This window comes from Paroedura picta, chromosome 2, assembly GCF_049243985.1.
Source record: "Paroedura picta isolate Pp20150507F chromosome 2, Ppicta_v3.0, whole genome shotgun sequence".
NCBI lineage: Eukaryota > Metazoa > Chordata > Lepidosauria > Squamata > Gekkonidae > Paroedura > Paroedura picta.
In genome coordinates this window covers 123,097,316-123,122,831 of record NC_135370.1, presented here as the reverse complement: position 1 = coordinate 123,122,831, position 25,516 = coordinate 123,097,316, and the positions used below count along the sequence as shown (strand labels likewise).

The following is a 25,516-nucleotide window of genomic DNA, read 5'->3' as shown; positions in this document are numbered from 1 at the left end:
CCAGTGATCTTCTTTCGCAAATAGATTTTTCTATTTCAAAAACAAGTTCTTATTCTTCAGCGGAAGCGATTGTATCTACATTTATAAAGTCTTTGAAAAATAATCTGATGGGATTAAGCAGAGCCTTGGGAGATGCAGTGCATTCACTGGCTGTGCCCTGAGAGAGCATTATTTGACAAATGCTTCTTACAGCACCCCTTCTCTTCCTGAGGTTCCTGTCCTGATCAGGAGGCTTGGAAATGAGCAGATTTCTGTCCAGCTAGAACAGGTGCCAAAGACCACGCAGGCAGCATAGCTCTGGACCGAAGCTAACTCTGCCATCCCTTGACTAAAGCAGGCTCAGCTATTTGAGTTCTGGTTTTGGTCTCCATTATCCCCAAATATCCCCTGTGAGGTTCTCAGGGAAGGGCACTTAAACTCCATTAAGGAGGTGGAAGAACTCTGGCAAAGTTTGCAGAAAGGGAGGGCCACCTTCCAGATGATTTCTTTTATTGGGCTGGTCACCTCGGTTATGGCAAGGGAACAAGTTTCCCAGAGAGGAGAGACCTTTCTGAACTAGTGTGCAGCTAGTCCAAGCCCTGCACAAGAAATCCCCGCATAATCCCCACAGCAACCTTTTGAGGCAAGGAGACATCATCCCCCTGTTGCAGATGAGGCTAGAAGCACTTCTACCATCTCCAGGGAAGAAGTGAACTTCCTGCTGTGCTGTTGTAGCATCTTGCTCAGCCTGGGACCAAAGGGCTGCTGCCAACTGTTTCAAAAGCCTCGTCAGAGTTGACAAGACTGACATCCATCCATCCATCCACCCACCCACCCATGTCCGTCCGTCCGTCCGTCCGTTTGTCGGTCCACCTATCCAATCAGCAACGATCCCGAAGAGCGCCTGGCCTCCCGCTGCTCGACGGTCGGTCTTCCCGGCTCGCTTGGAGCTGTCCGGTGCTGAAAGGCGCCTCACTCGCTCGTCGTGTCCCGCCAGCCCGCGGGCTCCTGGGCGAGCAGAGTAGCGCCAAGTCAGCCGGCCGGGCGCCCCCTGCTCCACCCCCCCCCCCCCGAGCCGGAGACTCGCTGAGCGCCACAGAGCCGCCCTCCGAGGCCGGGGCTTAGGCACACGCAGCGAAGCGCTGGCTGCCAGAGCCGACGGAGCCCCTTCGCCCCGTGCGGACAGGCTTTCCCGCCCCGCAGGTGACCCCCGAGGCAGCTTTCCCGGCGGGCCGGAGGGCTCTCCCAGGTGGAGCCGCTCAGAGGGGCCGGAGCCCGTTGCGGGGCGCGGCGGGGGTGGGCTAGACTAGAGGACCTCGGGAGGCGCCTGCCTGCTTCCCGCTCCTGCCCCCTCCCCCCGCCCCCGAGGTGCCCGGGGGCAGCCCCAGTCCCGGCCTGGAGGAGAGGGGAAAGTAGCGCTGGCAGCGCCCTGACGATTGGAGGAGGCGCCATTACATCATTCTCCCTGGGCTGCCGGGCTGCTTCTCTGGCGCTGGGGAGCCAAGGGTGGGCGCGCCGCTGAGCCCGAGCAGGAGGCACCTCTGGAGCGGCCGGCCGGCGGGCGGGCGAGCGAGCGAGCGGGCACATCTGGGGCTCCGTCCCACCCACCCCCGCCCCCCCCGGAGCGCCGGCCAGCCTGGCGTCAGCGCCTTGGCGGCCCCGGGGCAGAGGCGGCGGCTGGAGAGATGCTCCAGAGAAGGTCCCGCGCAGCGGATCCCGGAGGGCGAGGACGCCGCCGACGCCGCCGCCTCTGAGCGGCTCTCGCGCCTCAGGACGCCCCGCAGCCGCGGCCGGGACGCGTCGGGTAAGTCTCCCTGCCTCGGCCATGCCCCCCCGACCCGCAGCCCCGACGACGCTTCCCCCGCCGCTCCCGCTCCTGCCCGGGGACCCTCCCGACGGAGGCGGCCTCGACCGGCGACCTTGGTTCCCTGGCAAGGACGTGCCCAGGAGCCGCGCAGGGGGAGGCGAGGGCCCCGGCCAGCCAGGCAGGCTCTCCCGCTAGGCAGGAGGCAGGGCACGCGGCCAGGACGGCTCCCCTCTCGGCCCCTCGCCGCGGACCCCGGCGGTTTCCTGAGGGCTGGGCATCGTTTCCTTCTGAAGAGGTACGGGGGGGGGGGGGAGAAAGTGCTCTTCTGCCTCTCAACTTTCTTGGGCTTGGTCAGCCTCCCATGGACTCCTCGTGCTTCTTCCCCTTGCGGGAATTTCCCCCTCTGCCTATACCGCCGGTCGGCTGGGGATGGTGGCGGCGGCGGCGGTGATGCTCCTCTCTTGCACAGATACTCGGAGGGTGAGAGGTTGTGGGAGAGTACAAGGATCGCGTCCCCCCTCCATCTTTTCCTCCAGGCAGGGTGCTTTCCTGATGCCATCTCTGGCATTGCAGTAGATGGAGCTGGACTACCAAATGGGTGCTTGGACCAAAAGGGCTTGCCATGTATTTGGTGGCCCAGCTCTCAGCCCCATTTCTGAGCTCGGGCAACTTTCATTGATTACCACAACTGCCTCCCCACAAATGATAACCCGGAGGGAGGCTCAGAGTGTGACGGCAGGCAGGGACAGCAGACAGGCTGGAGCCTGGGACCGCCCCCCCCTTTTCTTTTAAGAATTCATTACGGCCCCCCATATCCAGGTCGGCGGTGGGGAGGGCTCGGTGTGTGAGGGAAAGGAAAGCAGAGAGCTGGCGTGAGCATGCTTGTGACTAAAGGAAGTTCATAGATATTTAAAATAATAAAAATTTGACGAGGCACCTGACTATACCTAAGGAGCAAAATGTCTTCAGATTCAGGCCTTTCCTTCTGGCTGTAGCAGAATGTGAGATTATGCAAATGGAATCATCCCTGTTTGCTAAACCCACGTCTCTCAAGGACTAAGGGGTGGGGACAGGAGCTGCCGAGCTTTCCTTCATTTCCCCTTCAACTTCCAGTGCACAGGGACTAAGTCCCCCCCCCCCCGTAAAGATCAGTGCCTGCCCTAGAAAACACAGGGGGCAGGGAGGGAGGCGAGCAAAGCTCACTCGATGCAATGAGTTGCCGCAAACCACTCTTCGGTGCTCCGAATGAAGCAGCAGGATTGGCAGGGAAAGCTCCAGGACTCGGTGTGAGCAAGGCAAATCGCAGGTACGTCTTTTGACACTTTGCATGGGCACAGCGCTTTCCCTGTTTGAGGCATTTCACGGACATCAGCACAGCAGCACTTTGACAGCCCTGTAAAGGAGGACAGGATACTCGCCCACATACTGTAGATGGGAAGAGGACTGAGAACAGTTAAATTTTGGTCTAAAGGACCAAATTTTGGTCTAATGTGACCAAAGTTATTTCAGGTCTGTCAAAGAAAAATACTGGGAGACTATCCTTTGGGGAGGATCCACAGCTCTGACTGTTAGTTTATGAGTATGTATAAGCTAGGTTGGTGCCCATAAAATGATACATTATGTTTTATGGAGCAATAATCCATGGGATTGCTCCTTGATAAATTCGTCCTATTCATACAGAGTTCCCTTGAATATTAAAAGCCAACGGATGTGCAGGGAAATAGATGGGATGGGGATGGAACGGGATGCATCAAGGACAGTGTAGTTTTCCTGGCTGTTTGTATTTGAGTCTCAGGATATTGGCTGTCCCAAGTCATCGCATCTGCTCACCAATAGTCAGTATAATGATATGGAAATACAGACCAGAGGGCCCTCTCTTGCCTGCTGGCTAGAGGCTTGCATTCATTGTTGCTGGTCATGACTCCCAAGAGTCCCGGAAGTGTGCTTTTTTTCAAGGCTTTTCCCACCCTCCCTTTGACCTCTGCTCATTCCTTTTTATTGGTATGTAGATTTTGATCCCGCCCATCACAGAAGCCCAGGAGCCCTTTCACCTATTTGCTGTATACTTTGGAGAGTGTAAAGTGACTCAGAGTGATCCTGGGTAAATAAACAGGACAGAAATATAACATGATGTCCTCAACATCACAGTTCTCATTGCTGCGGTCATGTTTAAACAATGGCTTAATTTGATGTAATGCTTACATTGTTCACTTCAATGGCGGTGGCCCATTGTGAACGTGTTTCATTCAGTGACATGAGAGTGGGAGCCATTTGGCTTCCTGGCACCAGAACAGGCACCTGGCTTTCTGTTTCTTCTGCCAAAGGGGCTTCTTTTTACAGCCCCAAACAGTCTTCTTAGAGGTTTCTTGGCAGGTCAATACCTACCCTGAGAAATCTCTAATTAAGGAAATGATAATGACAATATTTTGCCATATGTAAGGAATGGCTTGGTGAAAAATGGATATTGAATTTGGATGCAAATAAATTAAATAAATAAGACAAAGGAGTACCTGTGTGTGTGTGTGTGTGTGTGTGTACATGCGTGCATGAGCATTCCCCTTTTATTTACACTGGCACAATTAATCATTAATCAAAGCTATGTGCACACACAAAAGCATCCATATGATGCTTGTCTACCAGATATTTACGTTCAGTTGAGCTAATTAAAGATAAATGGTGTGTTAGCTTTGACTTGCTAGGAAAAGCCAAGATTTGGGAATGTTTCAAATAATTCTTGTTAACAAAAATTGTCTTGGTTGTTGAAGTTAAAAAGAATGGATTTTTCTTGTGGATATGAAGTTACTGAGTCAAGCTACACTTTTATTTGAGTTCGTGACCAGCTCCTCATAGCTCAAAACTTCTACAAATTAATCTGGACGGTGTTATAAATAACCTGATTTATACACATCGAACCATTCCCAGCCTGGTTCCACAAATGCAAGCCCCCTCCTTCTTCCGCTAGCCGACACCTTAACTCCAGCATTATAAAAAGACTGCCCTGACTTCATTCAGTAGAAAGGCTGGGTTGCTCTGTGACTGTCCATCATCACCACTGACCACAGGGGGAAATTGCACCACAAGCCCATGTTGGCTTTATGCCAGTTCAACTTCCCACAAAGGATCCCATTTGTTGAGGGTACTGGAAATATGATCTATCACATGAATTAGTTAATCTTGCCATGAATACTATTCTTGCCAGTGGTTTTCTTTGGCAGATTTTGAGGGCATAAGGTTGTAACCATGAATTCACAAAAGATATAGAATGCCATGGTCTTATCTTGAGGAAATTTAACACTTAAGGGATGTGACATTAGTGGTGGGATAAAGATCAGCTCTGCATTCATGAGAGTTAATACACCACTCTTAAAAAGTTTTCTTAGACATATACTAACCTCAGTGAATGAGGATAGTTTTATTTTACTGTCATTCGTTTTAATATAAATGAAAAGGGTTCATCGTTGATGTGATTCAATTACGATGGGCATCTCAGCGAAGGCAGTGTTTTCATGCTAAAACTTGCCCCTACTAGTTTATATTAATTTGTTCAATTAAAAATGTCTGGGGGGTCGAGAGACTTCACATTTTACTGAAGGGAAAGGGATGACCTAGTTCTCGCTTGTACTTTTCCCCCTTGCTGTGCTTCGTTAACTGTTCAGTCATTCATTTCTCAAAGATGATATCAAAATGACTCCAAAAGTGTGCCGAGGGTGGGAGTGGCATAAGGTGTGATTTAAATGTACCCCATTTTCCATCCACATGAACAACATTTGCACATTACATTGCCGTTATGGCTAATGGCAATTTTTTCTGTTCGCTTGCACAACTGGTGCAGGCCCAGGAAGTGTTGCCTGAGGCAACAAAATGCTTTAAACCAACCCTAGAAGCTTGGTATTTGAATAACTGGAATAGAATGAGATCAACTTTCAGTTCTAGTAGTACCATTTCAGTTCCCCTCCCCCACCTTGTAAGAAACAAAACCAGAAATCTTAATTTGTATGTCACTCCCTGCTTCCTCACACCTTTTTCTATTGAAGATCAGCACATTTTTCAAGCACATTTTTGCATCCTGGGCAAATAAATGACACAGCAGAGTTATCAATGACAACAAGGGGCGAGTTCCCAGCAAGGATGAGTTCCCAGCAGGACCCCAAAGAGCACTGCTTGGCAAGGCCCAGTGTGGACCCGAGGAGGAGGAACCAGGCTGTCAAATGAGTGGGACAGTGGGTCACCTTCATCAAAAAAACATCCTTTGCAGTCACAGCTACCTATTTCTTTAGAGGTGGAATTGCGAGGCTGCCCAGGAAACTTGTCCTCACAGGAGGAGGCATAGCAGGTTTGTAGGAGGGAAGGAGGGCTGGTGTGCGGTTTGGGGCAGCTCTCTCTCTCTCCCTCCATCGCAGCAGGGGCAGCTCTCTCTGTGTCTCTCTCTGCCTCCCTCGCAGCAGGAGCAATAGGAGGGAATGAGGGCTCGTGTGCAGTCTGGCAGGGCTTTGTGTGTCTCCCTCTGTCTCTGGCATGTCTGAGATGAACGTGGATAGGGTCCAGGGAGGGAGGGAGGGAGCTGTAGGGGCAGGGCCAATCAGGATGCAGCCAGGATTGCTGGCTGCACCCTGATTGGCCCTATTCCAGTTTGGACAGCCGGACACGTTCCATCCCCCAAGCTGTTTCACAAATATATAGAGGAACTATATGTTCCCTTTATCACAACTTTTAGTGTCAGGGATTTCCTGTTGCCCAGGATCACTGTAACAACATCCAACATTTCATCCAGGCCTGCACAATTATGATATGTTGTAAACCACAGTCTATAAATTCCATTATTATTAATGATAATAATGATCCACAGATGAGTTTTCCCCGGCTCAACCATGGTTTTCTTGATCTCCAGGTTTTGCTGCTTCTCTGGGCCTGCAAAAACAGGGAATGTGTGGCTGTGTAAAAAGCATCTAGCAGGTCCCAACACCTAAGGGGTGTTCAAGATAGCAGGTCACAAGTTGCTCAGTCCTGACTGATCTAGGTATTGGGCCATTCAAAGGATACTGAACCATCCGCCTTACAGCCCCCCTCCCTCCTTGTACGGTTCTGAAAGGAGAGAGCATGGCAAATTACCAGCTGGATTAAGGGTTCCCTTCCAAAGAATTTCAAATCCCTTCCAAGGATGTGATTAAAAAATACCATCATTTCTAGAATCAACTTTGGCTCTGTGTGTCATATTCAGACCTAGCCAAAGTATTGCTGTGCTGCATTTCTCAGGAGTGGCAATCCTCATTTTATTCATTTATTTCTTATTTAAATTATTTTATACATTTATAAACCTGCTTTTCTCCCAGAGTGCTGGGACCCAGGGAGGTTCACCACCAATAAAACCATACAAAAGGTAGTTCTGAAACCTACATTTCATGGCCTCTCTATGACTGCAGCCTATGCAAAACCACCAGAGCTCTGACTGTTGTGCAGCTTCTTTGCCTGGGCAGCCACTCCATGTCCTTTCCTGGTGTCATTGTCCAGTATGAAATGCTCCTCCTTCATCACATGTAGTCGGTCAGGGGACTCCCTGGACTTTTTGTTCACTCCATTTGTTCCTGCCTGCTGCACGGTCTCTAGTCATACCTCTGTATTTGCTCCGGTGCATATGTTTGGAATAATCTGTTAGCTGCTCTTGCAGACAGTCTTTCTCCCCTCAAATTACTCTCTGGCTCTCACCGATACCTCTGAGCCAGGAAAAATGAGTGGCAAGCATCCCTCGCCTGCCCCGTTACTCTGCCAGACCAGAGGGCTGAAGCCGGGGCCATGAGGGGATGGCAGGCAGCACAAAGTCTGTCCACCGGCCCCCTGTCCCAATGCCCTCCGTCTCCTTTCTCCCATGGAAGATTCGCCTTTCCCACTGAGACAGGAGACAGTTTAGCAACAAGCAAATGGATCATTGCAGTGTTCATGCGGATACACTCGCAAGCACCCACACAGAATTTACACCTGCGTTGATTGCTGGTCCATGTGTGAATTTTTGAAGTAACAATCTCACTTACCTAAACTCCCCCACTTGTGTAACATGACAGGACTATGGGAGGAAAATATGGATGAAAAACATTGCATGGATTTTTCAGTGTCACGTGTGAGAGGAAGATTTGAAATCCAAATCATACTTTCCTGATGCAGGAAGGGCATTGCCTTCCCCATGTCTGGTTCCCACAGAAATGGCTAGAAATTCCCATCCAATGTAATCCTGCCATATTCACCTTTTGCCAGCCTGACTGGCGATGGATTCAGTCATGGTCTCTGATCTGGAGAGCTACCTGTGATCTACTTTGAGCCAGCATGGTGTCCTGGCTAAGAGCAGCAACTTTTAATCTGGAGAATCAGGTTTGATTTCCCACTCCATCTCCACCTGCAGCCAGCTGGGTGACCCTGGGCCAGTCACAGTTTCTCAGAGATCACTCAGCCCCACCTACCTCCCAGGGTGTCTGTGGTGGGGAGAGGAGGGGAAGGTGATCGTAAGATGCTCTGGGTAATAAAAAGTGGGGTAAAAATTCCTGCTCTTCTTCCATTTCAAAAATGCCATAAGCCTCTAGTGCTCAAAGAGAACCAACCCACACAGAGCTCCCCCAGGACCTCGCACCGTGTAGAGAGGCAGGAAACATGTAATGGTGTGTTTTACTGATGACGCACAATCCTCCTGGCCTTGCCACCCACAATCATAAAAATGACATTTATTGAATGTCCACAAACCTGAACACACTTTAAATTAGAAAATGTGCTCTTTACAATAATAGCCCCCAGAATACTTGTTAATGGAAAACCTAGGCAGTGTTGGTCAGGGTCTCCCTTTCTGCACTGTTTGGGGTTTCTAGTGACGTGGCTGTGAGCTGCCCTGAGCCATTCTGCTGGAAAGAGGATGCATAAATTCTCTAAGCAAGCAGACGTAAAAACTCAGAAGTTTTTATGTACCATTGTAGATGTTCTGAAAGGCACTCAGTTCTCCATGCAGCATCTCCTGGAGCTCAACACAGTTGAAGCAAGTGGTCTTGGTCTTCCCTTGCTCCAAGAAAGCCCTGATTGGTGCGTCTGTCAGAATTGAGGCTTCCTCCATTTCTGGGTGCCAGCAGGAAATATCCTGCCTTGTAATTTCTGCTCTTTGGAACCTTTTGGTGGCATGGCTGGGCCTCCTGAATCTGGAAGCCCCAGGTGGGACCCTGCCTGATTGTGCCAGCAGCTCTGTCTCAAGTCTGGCAACAAGCCCTTTTTGGGGTGCAGCTGCCTTAATCATGAGTCAGACCACTGGTTCACCATGCTTGCAGTACAATCATGAGCAGATTTACATCCTTCAGGGGGTATTGAAAGCAATGGGGTTCGAAGGGTGTAACTCTGTGATGGATGGCACTGGCAGTATTGTTTACTTGTCTGGCTGCAGCTCTCCAGGATCACTGGCTGGCCAAAGGTCTTTCCCAACACCTGCCATCAGCAGCCCCTTAATGTCAAGACCTGATTCTGCATGCAAGGCTGACCCATGGCCCTTCCCCCTGGACTAGGCACAGGGACTTCGTTGCTGAGGGGATGCTGCTGTTGGCCATGACTACCTAACAAGGATGCCTTAGAGGTCCTGCCTGTCCCTTTCTGCTCTGGGTGGGCTACTGAGTGTCCCTGTCCAGCACGGGCCTGTCAGCTGTACGGCTGCAAGTGACAAAAGCAGGAAGCAGCTTTAATATTTTGGAGCAAGAAGTGGCTCTTGGGGTGTGCGTGTGTGTGTATTAAACCAGCTTGATTTTCAAATTATGAAAAAAAAATGCTGCAGCTTAGAGAAGGCCTCATAGCCAGAAAACAAAGGAAATGAAACAGGCTACAATCCTGCATATACTTACTTGGGAGTAAGTACCACTGAGCTGGATAAGATTACTTCTGCAAGAGGTGTTCTTTCGTGACTGAGATGGTTGCAGTTCAGAGCTGCTTGACACCAACTAGGATGTTGCCAGCAGCCTTTGGATGCAGCTTGTGCCGTCTTAGCTCTGTATTTCTAGCAATGCAGGGGGGGGGGTGGATTTCTAGCCAGGCGGCTGAACGTTTGGGCTCCCAGCTTCAGAATGCTAATGTTGCAGCAGCACATCAGTGCTGGCAAGAGGAATGCGAAGCCAGCAGTAATCGCTCGGAGCCAGTGGGGAGCCACAGAGTGATTTAATTGCAAGGAAATAACATTTCCACCTCCTCCTCCCCAAATCCACACAACTCCCGGGACATACTCTGCAGGGGCAATTTCCAGCTGAACAGCCTGCAAGCGCTTCCCTCGGTTCCAACCACCTAAAACTGGAGCAGGGCAGGGATGGGCGCTGAAAGAACCAGTTGGCCACCTAGCTTTTGCATGGCAGGCTGAGCTTTACATGACTCCTGAGCCACAAAGATCTCCCCAGAGGGATTAGCCATTTCAGGTCGAAGCCTCAGCAACTCTGCTGGTGTCTCAGGGCCCACTTTCGGTACCAAAGAGAGTCCCTGTCATCTCGCCAATTGCCTCCTACTGTGCAGCCACCCGTTTGCAGGGAAAAGCCAATGCTTGTTTTTGGCCCTGCTGGCTTGGTGTGACCCAGAGGGCTTTTCAGCTGGGCTTGCTCCTGGGACACTTTCACTTCCCGGTCTGGCCCCAGAGACCTCAGCTCTCTAGATAATGGCCTGTCCAGACTTTCTGTCATTTTCTCCAGGCAGTGGCAAGGGGGGAAATGAGGCTGGAGGTGCTGTAGCTCATCATGAAGCCTAGAGTGACAGAAGTGATAGGAAGGAAACCAGTGTTGTCTGTGTCCAAATGCAGGTAATTAACCAGCATGGCCTGGTCTCCAAAGAGTTGACTTGTCCCATTGACAGTCTCCTGTCTCTGTTTGAAGCTAAAGGGAACACTGAGCTAAGCTGCTTGGCTTGATCTGGAGGAAAGGAACACAACCTGTTTGATCTTCATGCCTTGACATGAGGCCACTGACTTAACTGTCAGGCTACTTTTCTGGATCACTCAGAAGGAGACTGGGATTGTGCAGGGCACAGCAGCCTATCTGGTTTCAGAGTTTGTATACTTTTGTTCAGTCAGTAACACTAGCTTCTAGGTGTCATGCAAGGTGTGGGTATGGAACCTGAAAAGACTATCATTTGAATCTGGCTACAGCCCTAAGCACATTTACAAAAAATCACTGGGCAGCCATGCTGGACTGAAGCAGCAGCAGCAGAGTTGGTTTGTATACCCTGCTTTTCACTGCCTAAAAGCATCTCAAAACACCTTACAATTGCCTTCTCTTCCTCTCCCCACAACAAATGCCCTGTAAGGTAGGTGAGGCCGAGAGAGCTCTGAGAGAAACTGATTTATCAGGACTGTGACTAGCTCATGGTCACCCAGCTGCCTGCCTGTGGAGGAGTGGGGAATCAAACCCAGCTTGCTAGACTAGAAGACAGTGCTTAACCACTATACCAGCCTTTCTCAACTTTTTTTTACCATGGAGAAACCCCTAAAGCATTCTTCAGGTTTTGAGAAACCCCAGAAGTGGCATAATCCCCTTCCCACCCCCTCCAGGTGCATCACTGGACATTAGAAGCTGCTGCTCTTAACCACTACTCCACACTGGCTCTCTTAGAGGGAGGGTGGGAGTGGGGGATTTAATTGCCAGAAAGGGCTAGCTAGAGTAAAGATGCATAGTTAATGGAGCTATTATAGTTGATACTGGCATAGGGTGGTTGTTATGATCTGTGAATGACAGTAAACAAGTATACAAGTATAACAGTTAATGAACAGATGTCATGTCTGTAAAAATTCCCTACACATTTTGCCAATAGGGAATTCATCCCCTGTTGAGTCTTCCTCTTTTTCTACTTACAACTTTCCCCAGCATTATCATCTTTTCCTGTGAGTCCTAGTTCTGTGTAAGTGAACTTAGGCTCAGGTTGGATAGCTATAATTAGACAGGGGTTCAGTTAAGACAACAGACAAAAGCATGGTTTAATTAAACTATGGTTAGTGTGATCATTTAAATGAGGACCACTCCACTATGTAGCCCACAACACGTGATATCACATGCTTTTTAGACAATGAGTCTAAGGGTAGGGCAGGCACAAGTGCACTGGCCTTTTCCCCTCCCCCCCCCCGCCTACATTGATGGCTGACTCATGAGCATGGACTTTGAACACATTAGAAGTGTCATCACTTTGGCTCCCTTCCAGGGATCAGGGATGCTGTTTCTTTAACACCCCCAACCACACATTTAAGCTTCACATAGACGCCATGCTCATGAGCCATGTGCAGGTGGGTCAGGGCCAGGACAGCCATACCTGCTCCCCTTCAACGTGCATAATGTCAAGTGCAGAGGCTATATAATTGTAATAGACTATAGGATCTGAAACCACGGATAGTCTTAACTTTGTTGTGAACATTAACTTGGCCTTGTTGTGAACATTCTGAGTTGTTCCCAGGCACTGAGTGCCCTGGCTGCACTGCAGGCTGGGAAGCCAACTGGGTCTCTCTAGGTGAGTGTGAGGAAGGAAGCATTTTTCAAGGCAAACTTGAGTCTGAATGATCCTTTGTGAGCTGAACGTGTGTTCCACAAGCTAGTTTTGTGTTCTGTCTGAACCAAGCCTTTTTCTCCTGTTCCTCTTTTGGTCTGATGGGAGAGAGCCTGAGGGAGGAAAGATGATGTCAAGAAGAACATCTGAGCCCCTATTTGCAGGACAACTTTGGTGCACAGTAGCCTGCAAGGAAATGTGGTCAGCAGGCGGCTGCAAATGCTCAATAATGTGTGATGATGTGCCAAAGACTGGATGTTGTATGTAGAGGTGAACACACTTGCCTATGTCCCTTGGGCTAGAAGCCAGCTGGATTTTCAGGCACTGTTGTCGTAGCTAAGACACACCTTTAATATATGTCAGCCAAGAGGCATCGTGATATTTTGACTTCAAACAAACAGTTCTTTGTTTGCTGACCATCCAGTGAACAGATATGTGTTGAGTTTAGCTGGAGTACAAGAGGGTCAGCTGAACCCATAAGTCTTCCTTATACTGACACATTAGTCTTATTAAGGTCAGTATTGTCTTTACTGCCCTGACATGGATGGATGATCTCGGGTCAGTCCTGGGTGTAAACTGCACGGAGCTTTTATTCCAACCCCAGATCGATTCAGTCCCTGCCCTCTACACAGAATGAGATTTCCGTTTGGATTTTGGGCGATTTAAATTTTCCTTCTGTAGCAAGAAGGATTGATCCGGAGTGACCCTACCTTTATTGTGCAATATCTCAGAGTGCTGTTAATCCTCAATATCCAGATTGGGAAAGAAAGCTCCGTGGTAGAGAACCTCTGACAGACTACACCTGGCCATGTGACACGCTTGCCTTAAAGGAAAAGCCCCTAATTTCTCTCAACTTCTGTCGGTCCTGGATTTTTCCTCCTTCCTCTGCCTTTTTCGATCCTCTCCCCCTCCCCTCCAAGAAAAGAAAGAGGCTCCCTGCCTGGCTCCTCTCCCCCCCCCCCTTCTGAGCCTCCCTAACCACGTGCAGAAGACTTTCCTGTTTCAATGGGGAGGAGACCACCTTTTTTTTTAACCCAGATCATAACATGGGAAAGTACTAAGCCCCGCAGTATTCATAGGCTGGGACTGGATTCTATTTAGTTATTTAGTTATTTAGTTATTTAGTTATTTAGTTATTTAGTTATTTAGTTATTTAGTTATTTAGTTATTTAGTTATTTAGTTATTTATATACCGCCCTGCCCGGAGGCTCAGGGCGGTTTACATAGAACACATGAACAATACACGAAACAACCACTTTTATCAAGATACTACACAGCTGATTGTGTTTGCCTCAGAAAGCAAACCGAGACATTAAAATCAACACAGAACCACCATAACATAAAATGGTGGCCCTTCGTTGAGTGCTTTGTAGGTTTAGGCACCTTTACCCACATTTCAGCAGCAGCAAGTGATATAAGTCCCTACTCTGCTCCACAGCAACAGCTGGCATGGGCAGAAAGAGCCCAGACAAAGGTGCCTAAACATTAGGGGGAGAGAGGTAGGACTTGATATGGGGCTGTCATTTTGAGCAGCAGCCTCATGTCAAAGATAACATCTAAATGCCAACCTGAACGATCCATTTTTAGCTTGGCACAGAGACAAGAACATTGGCAACAGTGTTGGCACCAGAATCAAAATTATTGTAACTCTCTGTGGTCCGTCCATCATATTTGTAAGGCGGCTTTTACTGGCAAGCAGGAGCTTCATGTTCACACTCTCAAAGGGTGTCAAGCTAGAACAATTGCTCGCTAAATGTAAACTGGTGCCATGACTCAGTAACTAATTAACAACTATTAGATAAAGCTATTATCACCAAAAGCATCCCCAAATGCATAGCTTCTCACGTCAGGCACTTGCTTCATAGACACAAATATCTTCGTATGGCTTCCACATCCGGCTCACTCTTCTCCTTGCCCAGCTTCCACTCTCTGGTGGGGTTCTTCCCGTCACAGCTTCCCTCTCTTCTTCCCTTCCATTTTGTGCTCTGTCCTTGGGGTTTACTTCCAAATGCTGAAGGCTGTTTTGCCATTTAAAATGACAGAACTAATCCCTTTAGGAGTTGATCTTTTTGCTGTTTTTCAGCAAGCAAAAATAACCAGGCAATTGGGTTGGAATAATATTCACTTAGACTTGTTTCTTCTTCTTGTGTATATTTTGGGCTTTGGGCAAATTCCCAACCAAACCATGATCCAAATGGAGCAGTCTGACTGTTGTCACACGGTAACCCATCACTACCTTTTACTTTTAGGGAGACCAATAATCTTAGCTCATTGCTTAGTGTGGCCAGACCTTAGCAACTTGGCCCTGGATTAGGTAAATCATGCCAGGAATCATTTCCTTCACCCCTAAATAAGAGCAATCTGCTTAAACAGGTTTGTGATTTGTGAAGCAGGGCTTCTGTAGTCATACCTAGAAAATAGCTACTTGCTCCTATGAGTCAGGACCAGATTCCTGTGACCTAACTCACTTCTCCCACAGCCCCACAGCAGCTGCAGGGAATTGCCCTTTAACTAGCGTTGGGAGCCTGATTTACCTCAGGACCGTGGCATGTGGGGAGAAGGGGCTCTGGCTTCCCCTCATACTGTTTTTGGAGCTGAAGTAGCTCAGGGTGGTTGTGAGAGTTGTTTGCCCTGTTTGGAGCTTTATGTGTATACATGAATCTAGACCCAGCTTGCTAGACCAGGGCCAGGGCTTTTTCGGAATGAACTCCTGGATGAACTGAGGGCCTTGCAGGAGCTTCCAGCGTTCCACAGGGCCTGTAAGACAGAACTCTTCCACCGGGTCTGTGGTTGAGGCCAGGAAGATCTGATAACCCCCTGGCAGATGAGGAAGAGCAGAACTAGAAATCGGTAGAGTCCCCACCAGCCAACCATCGCGGTGGGTGAGGAGCCAGCACTCAGGGCCCTCCTGACACCAGATGATAGCTAGCGCTATGGGATTTTGGAGTTGTCACCGCAATAGAGGTGTTTTTTAATGGGTGTTTTACAAGGATAATATTGCATGTTTTTTATTGGGGTTTTTATTTGTGACCCTCCATGAGCCAGCTTGCTGGAAGCGGTGGGATATAAATTGAAAAATAAATAAACAGATAGATAAACATAACATGTAGTTTGACACCTTTGTGTGCATATGTGTGTGCGAGAGAGATCCAATTTAGGGTTAGAACCAGGCTAAATTTTTCATTCATGGTATGGATCTTTTCTGCTTTTCCTGCTCCACTATAAGCTCACTAGTCTCTACTACATGCTGCTATTGGGGGAAAGGGAAACGTGGCCAACAACACTAGGGGATTCTGCATCAAAATGGGAAAATGAGGCAAAAGTTGTCAATTTTGTCTAGATCTAACCCTTAACCTGTAAATTATGTCAATCTGTACAGCATTTTTCCTCACTATTTGTTTACTTATTGAAGGGCTCCCTGGGTTTGAAGAGACCCACAGAATCATCCTCTGTATCCACTTGCCAAGGCAGCAACACATACAGAGCCCTTAAGGCAATGCTTGCTGTTATCAGCTGCTTGGCAGTAACTGGCCCTCTAGCAGCCTGGCAATCAGCTGAGAAGCAGGCTTGACCCAAGAGTGGAGAAACAATGGAATGAGGAACAGCTGAGATGCATGGGCAGGGATTGGGAAATGAGGCTGAGAGATAGGGAGGACCCTTCCAAAACCCCACATAATATGTCCACGGCAGAGGTGTTCATTGCTGACATTTGAGACTCATGTGCTGGTGGTAGCCAGGACTGCCTGCCTCCATCTGCAACTGGTTCACCAGCTTTGGTCTTTCCTGGCCTTAGATAATTTAAGGCACTGGTATTAGTCCACAAGGCCATCTGCAGTCTGGGTCCTACGTATCTGAGATACTGCCTCTCTATCTATGCCTCTCAAAGAACACTTTGTTCTTCAAATACCAACCGGTTGGTGATCCCTGGCCCCAAGGAGATATGTCTGGCCTCAACTAGGGCGAGGATGCTTTCTGTCCTGGCCTGCACTTGGTGGAATGAGCTCCAAGAGCACATCAGAGCCCCGCCAGATTGAATACTCATTGTTGCTGTTTTTACTGTTTTAACTTATTGTTTATTTAAGTTAATTTTAAATCCCATGTTATTGCTGATATTGTATATTTTATACCTGTGTACACCACCCTGAGCCAGCTTGATGGAAGGGTGGCCTAAAAATCTAATAAGCATAAACATAATTTGGCCACAATAAACTCCATGTTCTGGTAAACTCTAGACTTGACTACTGTAATGTGCTATACATGGGGACACCCTTGAAGACAGTCCAGAAGCTGGAACTGGTACAGAACACAGCAGCTTGATTGATAATGAGAGTCTCTGGTCAAATACACATCATGCCAGTCTTGAAAGATCTGCACTGGCTTCCTATTTACTACCAAGCCCTATTCAGGATGTTGATATTAATATACAAAACCCTAAATGTTTTGGGCCCCGGTTGTTTGAAGATGCAGACCATGCAGACCTGCCCAAGCACTGAGATCTCAAAGGGAGGGCTTTCTTATAGTTTGACCTCTCTCAGAGGCACAAGGGGCACTGACATGCAGAAAGGCCTTTTCCATGGTGGCCCCCAGACTGTGGACAGCCTCCTTCTCATGACTCACCAGGCACCTTCATAATACGGTTTTCAGTGTCTGATGAAAACACACCTATCCACCCAGCCTTAAATATCTAGTTTCTTCTGTGTGCTGTCCTGCCAGGGTTTGAGCAAAGGAAGGGGGTGTTATATTTTTAAATATTTTGAATGTAGAAGTTTATTCTGCCTTGTTGTGAGTTGCCGTGGGATCTTTGGGTGATGGTATGAGATATAAATTCCTTTATAAATAATAAATAAATTAAGGTGACCAGATTGTCCCACTTTTGGAGGGACATCTGGGGAGACCTGGCAAATTGTACTTATGTTGAAATTTAAAAATATATATTACAATACTATTTTTGCGTTCTATGCGTTCTATGAAACTTTTTGTTGCTCCACATAGACCAAATTTTTAATCAAGAACCCCCCCCCCCCCCCGGTCAATGGTGTCCCGCTTTACCAATGTTAAAATCTGGTCACCTTAAAATAAATATATGTAAAATAAATAAATAAAACTTGCATGGAGTAATTGGCAGCAATAGAATAACTGAGTAGGGGGAACACAGAGCTGGTGAAGACATTGTTGTCACAGGGAGATGTTTTCCTTCCCAATTAGACTGAGGGAAAGAACACCCCAAATGTTTCCCTTCTTGGTGATGCCTTTTAGTAGGAGACACCAGGCCAGTGTGAGCTCCAGGATGAGATTGATGCTGATTGTGGGGGACATGGAACATGTGTGAGGAATCACTCACACGAGCAACTCTTGTCTTCAGTGTGCTGCCTCTCCCAGGGGCAAACGAGGGACATTGCACAGTTGAATAGGTTAATTCATTTAAATGTATGCAAATTTCACATTGCTCATTGCTTAGCACAGAGGCAAGGCTAAGAAGGAATGGCAGAGTGCCAGAAGAACCCCTAGTCAGCATGCATTAAAACTGCGTAAGCTGTGAAGCCACACGCAACCCCAAATTATCAAGTGAGGCACCAAAGTCTCCATGATTGCTAGCTCCACACTCACTGTGAAGAGGGTCACACAGTCTTGGTAATTGCATGGGGGTGAGGGGAGAGAAATTGCACAATTCGTGTATGTAAGAGATGCTAAATGTCCCAGGCATTGCGTCTGTGTGATGGGTTAAATACATGGTAATGAATGTGACGTGCAGCTTGCTGGCAAAAGTTAAAATAGGACAACTTTGCTGTGCTTGTCCCAGGGAATGAAGATACCAAGCAAGACTATCTTCTTGGATGCTGTCTTGGATTGTAAGCAGAATTAGCTAATTGGTGCTATTAAGGACGTCTACACTGATTAGTGATTTATCGTATGCATTTCTGCTCTGCCCGTCTTCCAAGGCGCTCTGGGGGGCAGGCATCCCTCTCTCCTCCTCCATTTTATCCTCCCAGCAGCCTTGGGAGGAGGGTCAGGCTGAGAGAGTGGTGTAGCTGGCCCAAGGTCACTGAGCAAGCTTCATGTAAGACAGTGGTCCCCAACCTTTCTGAGGCTGGGGACCGGCAGGGCATCGGGCCGCGCCCGCGCAGACCGCGCCCGCTCATCGGGCCGCGCCTGCGGGCCACGGCCGCACGGGACACACCTGCGCATCGGGCCGCGCCCGCACGGCCGCGCGGCCCGGCCCTGATTCCCTCTCCCCGCCCTCCCGCAGTAAGAAGTTTCCCGGGATGCAAGCTTGCGGCCTGGGAAGTTTTTTACTGCGGGGGGGGGCGGGGAGAGGGAGCTGCGGCCCGGCGCCATGGCCTTCGCGGCCCAGCACCGGGCCGCAGCCCGCAGGTTGGGGACCACTGATGTAAGAGCCTGGGCCTCCTGGACCCAAACCCAACTTTTGAAACACTCTGCCTTTGCTATAGAAATTGTGACCTATACAAAAGATCATTTGCAGTCAATGCAGCTGGTAGGTCTTAGTGCCAAGTAGGGATGCTGGTCCTGGGGACCCCCTGGATTTATAGCTCAGACTAAAGAGATCAGTTTTCCTGGAGAAAATGGCTGCTTTGGAGGGTTGACTACACAGCATTAGACTCCACTGAGGTTCCTCCATGCATCAAATCCCACCCACTTCTGGATTCACCCCCAAAATGTCCAGGAATTTCCCAACCCAGAGCTGGCAACCCAAGTGTCAAGTGGCCTTAGCCCTGATCCTGCACCTGGGTGCAAACTGCACGGAGCTTTTATTCCAATCCCAGGTTGATTCAGTCCCTCCCGTCTACACAAAATGTGATTTCCATTTTGATTTGGGGTGATTTAAATTTTCCTTCTGCAGCAAGAAGGATTGATCTGGAGTGACCCTACCTTTATTGTGCGATATCTTAGAGTGCTTTTAATGTTCAATATTTCAAGATTTGGATTAGAGAAAGCAGGCTGTTTTAAACCTCCGTGGTAGAGACGCCCTGATTGGCCAAAGGTGGCCATGTGACAAGTTTGCCTTAAAGGAGAAGCTCCTAATTTCTCTCAACAATAAACAAAGTAAGTGTAGACTCTGCCCAGGAGTGTGACTACCACAGTCAAAAGGAGTCTTCCTGTACTGGAATGAGCCAGAGTGGGGGGCTACTCATCTTCAGACTTCCCCTTTAAGCAGGGAAGTCTTGCCCATGATAGCCAGCTCTCTAGGTGCACCTCACCTGAGGAAAATCTTGTTAGCTCACTTGAAAAAGCCAACTCTGGTGACCAACAGAAAGAGCCTAAATCCTCTGAAGAAAAAGAAAACAAGGAGAGATGATTGATATCGCAAGGCATTGGTGTAGGAGGAGGGGTAGCTCTGCACGGGGTATTTCTCCTTTTAAGAGTCACACCATGTAGCTAAGAAGGGAAGCGCTTTCTCACTGCTGAGCTAAACAACTTTATTACTGAAACACTGTATTCAAACTGGAACCAATTTCTGGGGACAGGAGAAGGAATGATATTTCATTAACGATGATATCACAGATACTCCACAGCAGGTGCATGGGACAATTACAACAAAAATGTGAACAGGTGTACATTTTTAGAATGGGGAAGTTTTCCAGTTTTAGCAGAGACCCTTTGAGGTAACAAGAGACATCTGAAAAACTAGTTTGCTGCTGACTGAAGTGTAGCAGAATTAAAAATGTTGTGAACAAATGGGAATTCCTATCAAAGTCACCCGGCAGCTCTGAAAATATGTCCTCTGCACAAGCTCTTAGGCAGTTTTCTACTCTGCCAGGGAACAAGGTGGTTGTTATTCAAAGACTGACAGAGCATGATCTTGGGGTTGGCTGCAGGAGTTGAACCAGAAGAAGACCTCCCTGCCTCATTTTGTATCACCTGTTCAAAAAGAAACAGAAGCCGTCTTTCTTTTGGAACTCGAAAGCGCACACCTTGAATAAATCTTTGTTGGTCTGAAAGGTGCTTTGGGACTCTATTTTTGTTGTGCTACTTCAGACCAAAACGGCTACCCACTTCAGTCTTTCTTGGCCTGAAATTCAGCCACATAAGAGAGGCAGAACACATCCATTTTAAAATCCTGTGTTTTATCCAGGAGGGCCTATATCATCAAGGAAAAGTTTGGAGTGTATGCTGCTCCCCCAGTTATTTATAAGCAGAGAACGATGGAGTGCTCAGAAAGCCAGAAGTCAGTTCCCCCAGAGAACATGGCTGCTATGAAGGGGGGGGGGTGAAGATTATTTGTTTATCGTATAGTATGTGTTGCCAGAAGATTTGAGGCTTGTCTGGCAGCCAGACAAAAGATGTTCTGAGGTGTTTTGTCATTGCCTGTCCCTGTGTCATGGCCCCTAGTGTTCCTTGGAGGAACTCCACCCAAATCCTTGAAGGTCTCCAAAGACTAGTCAGGGTCAGCCCTGCTTAGCTTCTGAGATCTGATATGATCTGGCTTGCCTGGGCTATCCAGGGTGTAAGCTGCATGGGGCTTTTATTCCAATCCCAGGTCGATTCAGTCCCTGCCATCTCCACTGAATGCGATTTCCATTTTGATTTTGTACGATTTAAATTTTCCCTCTGCAACAAGCATGATTGATCCGGAGTGACCCTATCTTTATCCTGGAATATCTTAGAGTGCTTTTAACCCTCAATATTTTAAGAATCGGATTGAGAAGCCATGAGGGACTCCAGCTGCTGCGCATTTGAAGCAGACTCCAAGAAGCCCTGATTGGCCAAGGCTGCCAAGCTTTTCTTAAAGAGGAAGCCCGAATTTTCTCTCAGTACAAGCCCTAAGGTATAGAGGTTGCCACGTGGTTTTTTCCCTCCTCCTCTGCTGTGTCCAATCCTCTTCCCCCCCTCGTTAAAAAAAGAAAGAAAGAAAGAGGCTCCTGCTGTACTTGGCTTCCCCCTCCCCTTCTGAGCCTCCCCAAGCAGTGCAGAACACTCTTCTGTTTCAATGGGGAGGGGGGAAGAGAGAGGAAGACCCGAGTTCAAATCGATCTGGATTCAGCAGGATCCACAATGGAATAAACAAAGTAAGTGAAGATTCAGCCCTGGTCAGGACTCCTAAGGTCCCTTCCATCCACCCCAATCCCTCTTCCAAATGTCCACAAGTTTTCCTACCTGGAACTGCCAGCCATAGTTCAGGGGTTCCACCCAGTTGGGAGCTCCGATGGCCCTGCTTCTGCCCCAGGTCTCATTGCTTTGAGGATGTTCCGCTCCAGATTATCTGAGGAGGTGATATCAAACCCAAACTGGATACACATTGCCATTACCGACCCATGAACTAAAGTGCTGAAGTGGTTGGGGGTACTGACATAACTCACGTCAGTGCTGGAAATCAGACAAACCCTCAAGCCGAGTTGCCTTGGATGCAATACACAAAGTGCCTTTTTGGGCCCTGGCTTCCCCCTGCTGTGCATTCACGTGGGCAAGCATTATAAATGTAAACCAGGAACATAGAAATTGACCCTGACCACACCAATCCTAAAAAGCAGCACTGTGGACGTGGAAATAGTTGCATTCTGTACCCATGGTCACCTTTTTCACACACGCAAGCATACCTAGGCAAGGTCAGGAAAGCTCTGCGGGTGAAGAACATACAAATCGGACTTTAGTTTACTTGAGTCCAACTGAAGACACAACGTGTTAACAGGACCAGAGCTGTATCAGTATGACGCAACAGTCTTGGCAGGGGCATATCAATCAGATGTAATAGTATTGATCAGTCCTGGCACTTACAGCAACCACATCAGTTTTATTTACCAGAACAAAGTGTGCCATCTAGTGGACTTTGGTTTCTGTGCTAGTGAAAGGTTTCTCTCTCTCTCCCCCCCCCCCCCTAGCAAGACAAAGACAAGCCAGAAGTGGGTTCCTATAGAAACAGGATCTGGAGAATCCAGGCACATCCCATGGTGTCGGAGACATTGAGATCATTAAGATTAATGAAGCCAAACAGGGACAGATTTGATAGTGGAAGGCAGGGTTTTTCTCCCTATGCAAACTGCCAAGGAACTTTAAGACCCCTTTTCAACAAGAAGGTATTTTATCTTGCCAGCCTGAAGAGCCAGCAAGGTGTAGTGGTTATTATTATTATTTATTTAATATAGCACTGCGGCCAGATAAAACAGATGGCGAGCCTTCAGCCTCTAGTCTGGAGAACGGGATTTGATTCCCCACTTCCCTTCCACATGCAGTCAGTCACAGTTCTCTCAGAGCCACACCTACCTCATAGGGTGTCTGTTGCGGGGAGAGGAAGGGAAGGCGATTGCAAGCCGCTTCGAGACTTCTTTGGGTAATAAAAAGCAGGGCACAAAACCCCAGCTCTTCTTCTTCACAGATGCAGCTTATTTGCAGAGGTTTGCATGGTTTAAAATATTTGCTTCTGCTGCAGAAGATGGACAAATTTGAAACTGAAAACATGCTGTTTTCTTGTTAGATCCAGAAGGGCCAACCAAAGTGCCATAAAACACTGTGCAGTGTTTTTTGAGCTCATCAGAATTGTCCGTCAGGCTATAAGTTATAAAAATTTAAAACCGAAGGAGGAAGAAGCAGCTTTTTCAGTTCAAGGTCTTAAGTCTCTCTCTCCCATGCCAGCCTTTGATGTTGATACTGGCAAGCTCACGGTTTCATTGATGCAAGTATTCAATCCCAGTCCTTGCCTTCTGGGAAGAAGTTGCAAACAATGGAGGGTCATCTCACCTGAAAAAATACTGCATATCACACAAAAGTTTGTGTGGGAAACACAGCTGCCTTTTGTGCCCTTTTGGCTGGCCCTAATAAAAAGTATTGCGTGAGTTTTGTTTCATGTTCTAGAATTTGCATGGACTGATATGGCTGTTTACAACTTGTGGCCTGATGACATCCTGGAGCCCAGGAGGAAGTGGCAAGTATCTAGCTACTTGGCTGCAGGTTAAATTGAACTTTACATGAGGAGGGTTCATGTCCTGCCCATTTGGCCTCTTCTTGAGGCCAAGTCTTAACTTTTATTAGTCCAAGTGTGGAGAAAGGCTGTCTCTGAGGATGCGTCGTTGGCCTCTACATGGCAGTCCTCCAGAAACCCTATTCCCATTATTCCAGTTATTATTCAAGAAGGATATAGGTAAGTTGGAATGTGTTCGGGACTACGATGGTTGAGGGGTTGGAATCCATGCCTTAGAAGGAGAAGTTGAGAGTTGGGTATGTGTTGCTTGGAGAAGAAGAGGGCAAGGGATGTCATGATAGCAGTGTTTAACTACATCTCCCCTACCTATCTATGGGACCACTTACCTGTTTATGCTCCCTGTAGGGCACTTCGCTCTGCAGGTATGAATCTACTGGCTGTCCTGGGCCCCCAGAACATTCACCTGGCCTTGACTAGGACCAGGGCTGTTTCGGCCCTGGCCCAACCTGGTGGAATGAGCTCCCAGAAGAGCTGAGGGCACTCTTGGAGTTGTCAGCAGGGCCTGTAAGATGGATCTCTTGCAGGCATATGGTTGAGGCCAGGGTGGGGTCCCAGTGTTTCAAAGGGGGGATTCCTTAGTGTTTATTGGTTAGTTCAGCCCTCACTCCTAATGAGAGAGCTCATTTGACCACATACTTAACGGGGGGGGGGGAGTTTAGAACTCTGACAGTATCGCCATCTTTTAAATGTTTAAATGTTAATCTATTAAGGGGTTTTTAGGGATTTATTATATTTTATTGTTTATTGTAAGCTGCCATGAGACTCTTTGAGAGTGGTGGTATATAAATCCAAAGATAAAATAAATAAAGATAAATAAAAAGACATGTTGAAAGGGGGGCACTTGTTTACTGCAGCTTTAGAGACAAGGACCAGAGGGAACGGATTCAAATTATGGAATGGAAGTTCCATTTAAATATTGGAAAACATTTTCTGATGGTGAGGGCTGTTTGTAGATAGAATGTGCTGCCTTGGAGGGTGGTGGAGTCCCCTTCATTGGAAGTTTTTAGGAGGAGATTGGATGAGCACCTGTCAGGAGGAGTGTGTATGTTTTTAATTGCCCAGGAAGGTGGGGAGATGGACTGGATGGCAATTTGTGGTCTCTTCCAGTTCTGTGAGATTCCGATTCAGTTTTGGTACTCTAACCTTGAGAACTGGGAGAGAATGCTACCCATGTGTCTTTTGATTCAAGCATGCACGTTTAGCATTAGTAGGGCAGTGTGCATATCTTCTAGCTTTGGTATACACGGACATGTACCCTCAAATATCAGTGTTTCTGCTAATGCATATCAAAGGTGGACATGTGTAGCTGTATGTATGTATGTATGTATGCATGCATGCATGCATGCATGCATGCATGTATGTAACTTTTAATCTACCTTTCTCAGTGAGAATTGAGGATGATTACACAGTGTCAGTCAATGCAATCAAGAGGACGAGACAATGTAATAGGACTGGGGTTTCAGAAATATGAACAAAGTACAAATATTAAACATGACATGTTAAACTAACCAGTAAATGATATTACAGAAGTAGAAATGCACTCTGCTTAGAATGAGATGACACATACAGCAACAGACTGCACGGGCCAGGCACAGTAGTCAAGTCCATAGATCTGTTCTTTCCCTTGAAACATCCCCGGAACCGTTCTGCTATGATACAGCCATTTCACCCTTATAATACTCTCCTGAACAGTTAGTGGAAGGCCAGAAGTGCGGGGACTTTCCTTCTGACCTCCATAAGCAGAGCATCCCACAAGGAGGGGGCCATTTCAGAGAATGTACAGTGCCTAAGCTATTTAGGGTTGCCAGCTCTGGGTTTGGTACCTGGACACTTTGGGGATGGAACCAGAAGTAGGCAGGATATAGGGCAGGAAGGGACCTCAGTGTCTATAATGCTATGGAGTCCACCTTCCAGAGCAGCCATTTTATCTTTAGTCTGGAGATGAGCTATAATTCCAGGGGATTCCGGTCAGGTCCCACCTGGGGACTGGCCTCCCTAAATCTATTAGCATTTGGGTGCCAGGTCAAACTATTTCTGTCCACCCAAACTTTCAACTGAAACTTTACCCCATCTTTGAGTTGTTTTAGTGATCTTAGCCTCCCTGCTTGGCCTATTTGAATGATGCTTTTATGTTCCCATAAACGTTTTCTGTTGTTAATGGTTTTATATATGAAGAATGGGATGGTCTCCTTGCTAGGGATTCGTTGGTGTTTTATTGTTTTAACTAGGGGCCAAGCCTGTTGCATTCAGGAATACAACGGGCACTAGATTGGGGT

The 25,516-nt window shown here is 47.8% G+C and overlaps 1 protein-coding gene across 4 annotated transcripts in view; it reads left to right on the top strand.

Annotated features, from left to right (window-relative positions):
- The first annotated feature begins 1,145 nt into the window (after nucleotides 1-1,145).
- Nucleotides 1,146-25,516, top strand: part of CHRM4 (cholinergic receptor muscarinic 4) — a 44,594-nt gene continuing 20,223 nt past the window's right edge. The window contains exon 1 of one of the 4 annotated variants that reach the window (XM_077322338.1): nucleotides 1,146-1,182. The gene's annotated coding sequence lies outside the window, so the exon portion shown is untranslated. The other 3 variants (XM_077322335.1, XM_077322337.1, XM_077322336.1) reach the window with 3 other exon arrangements.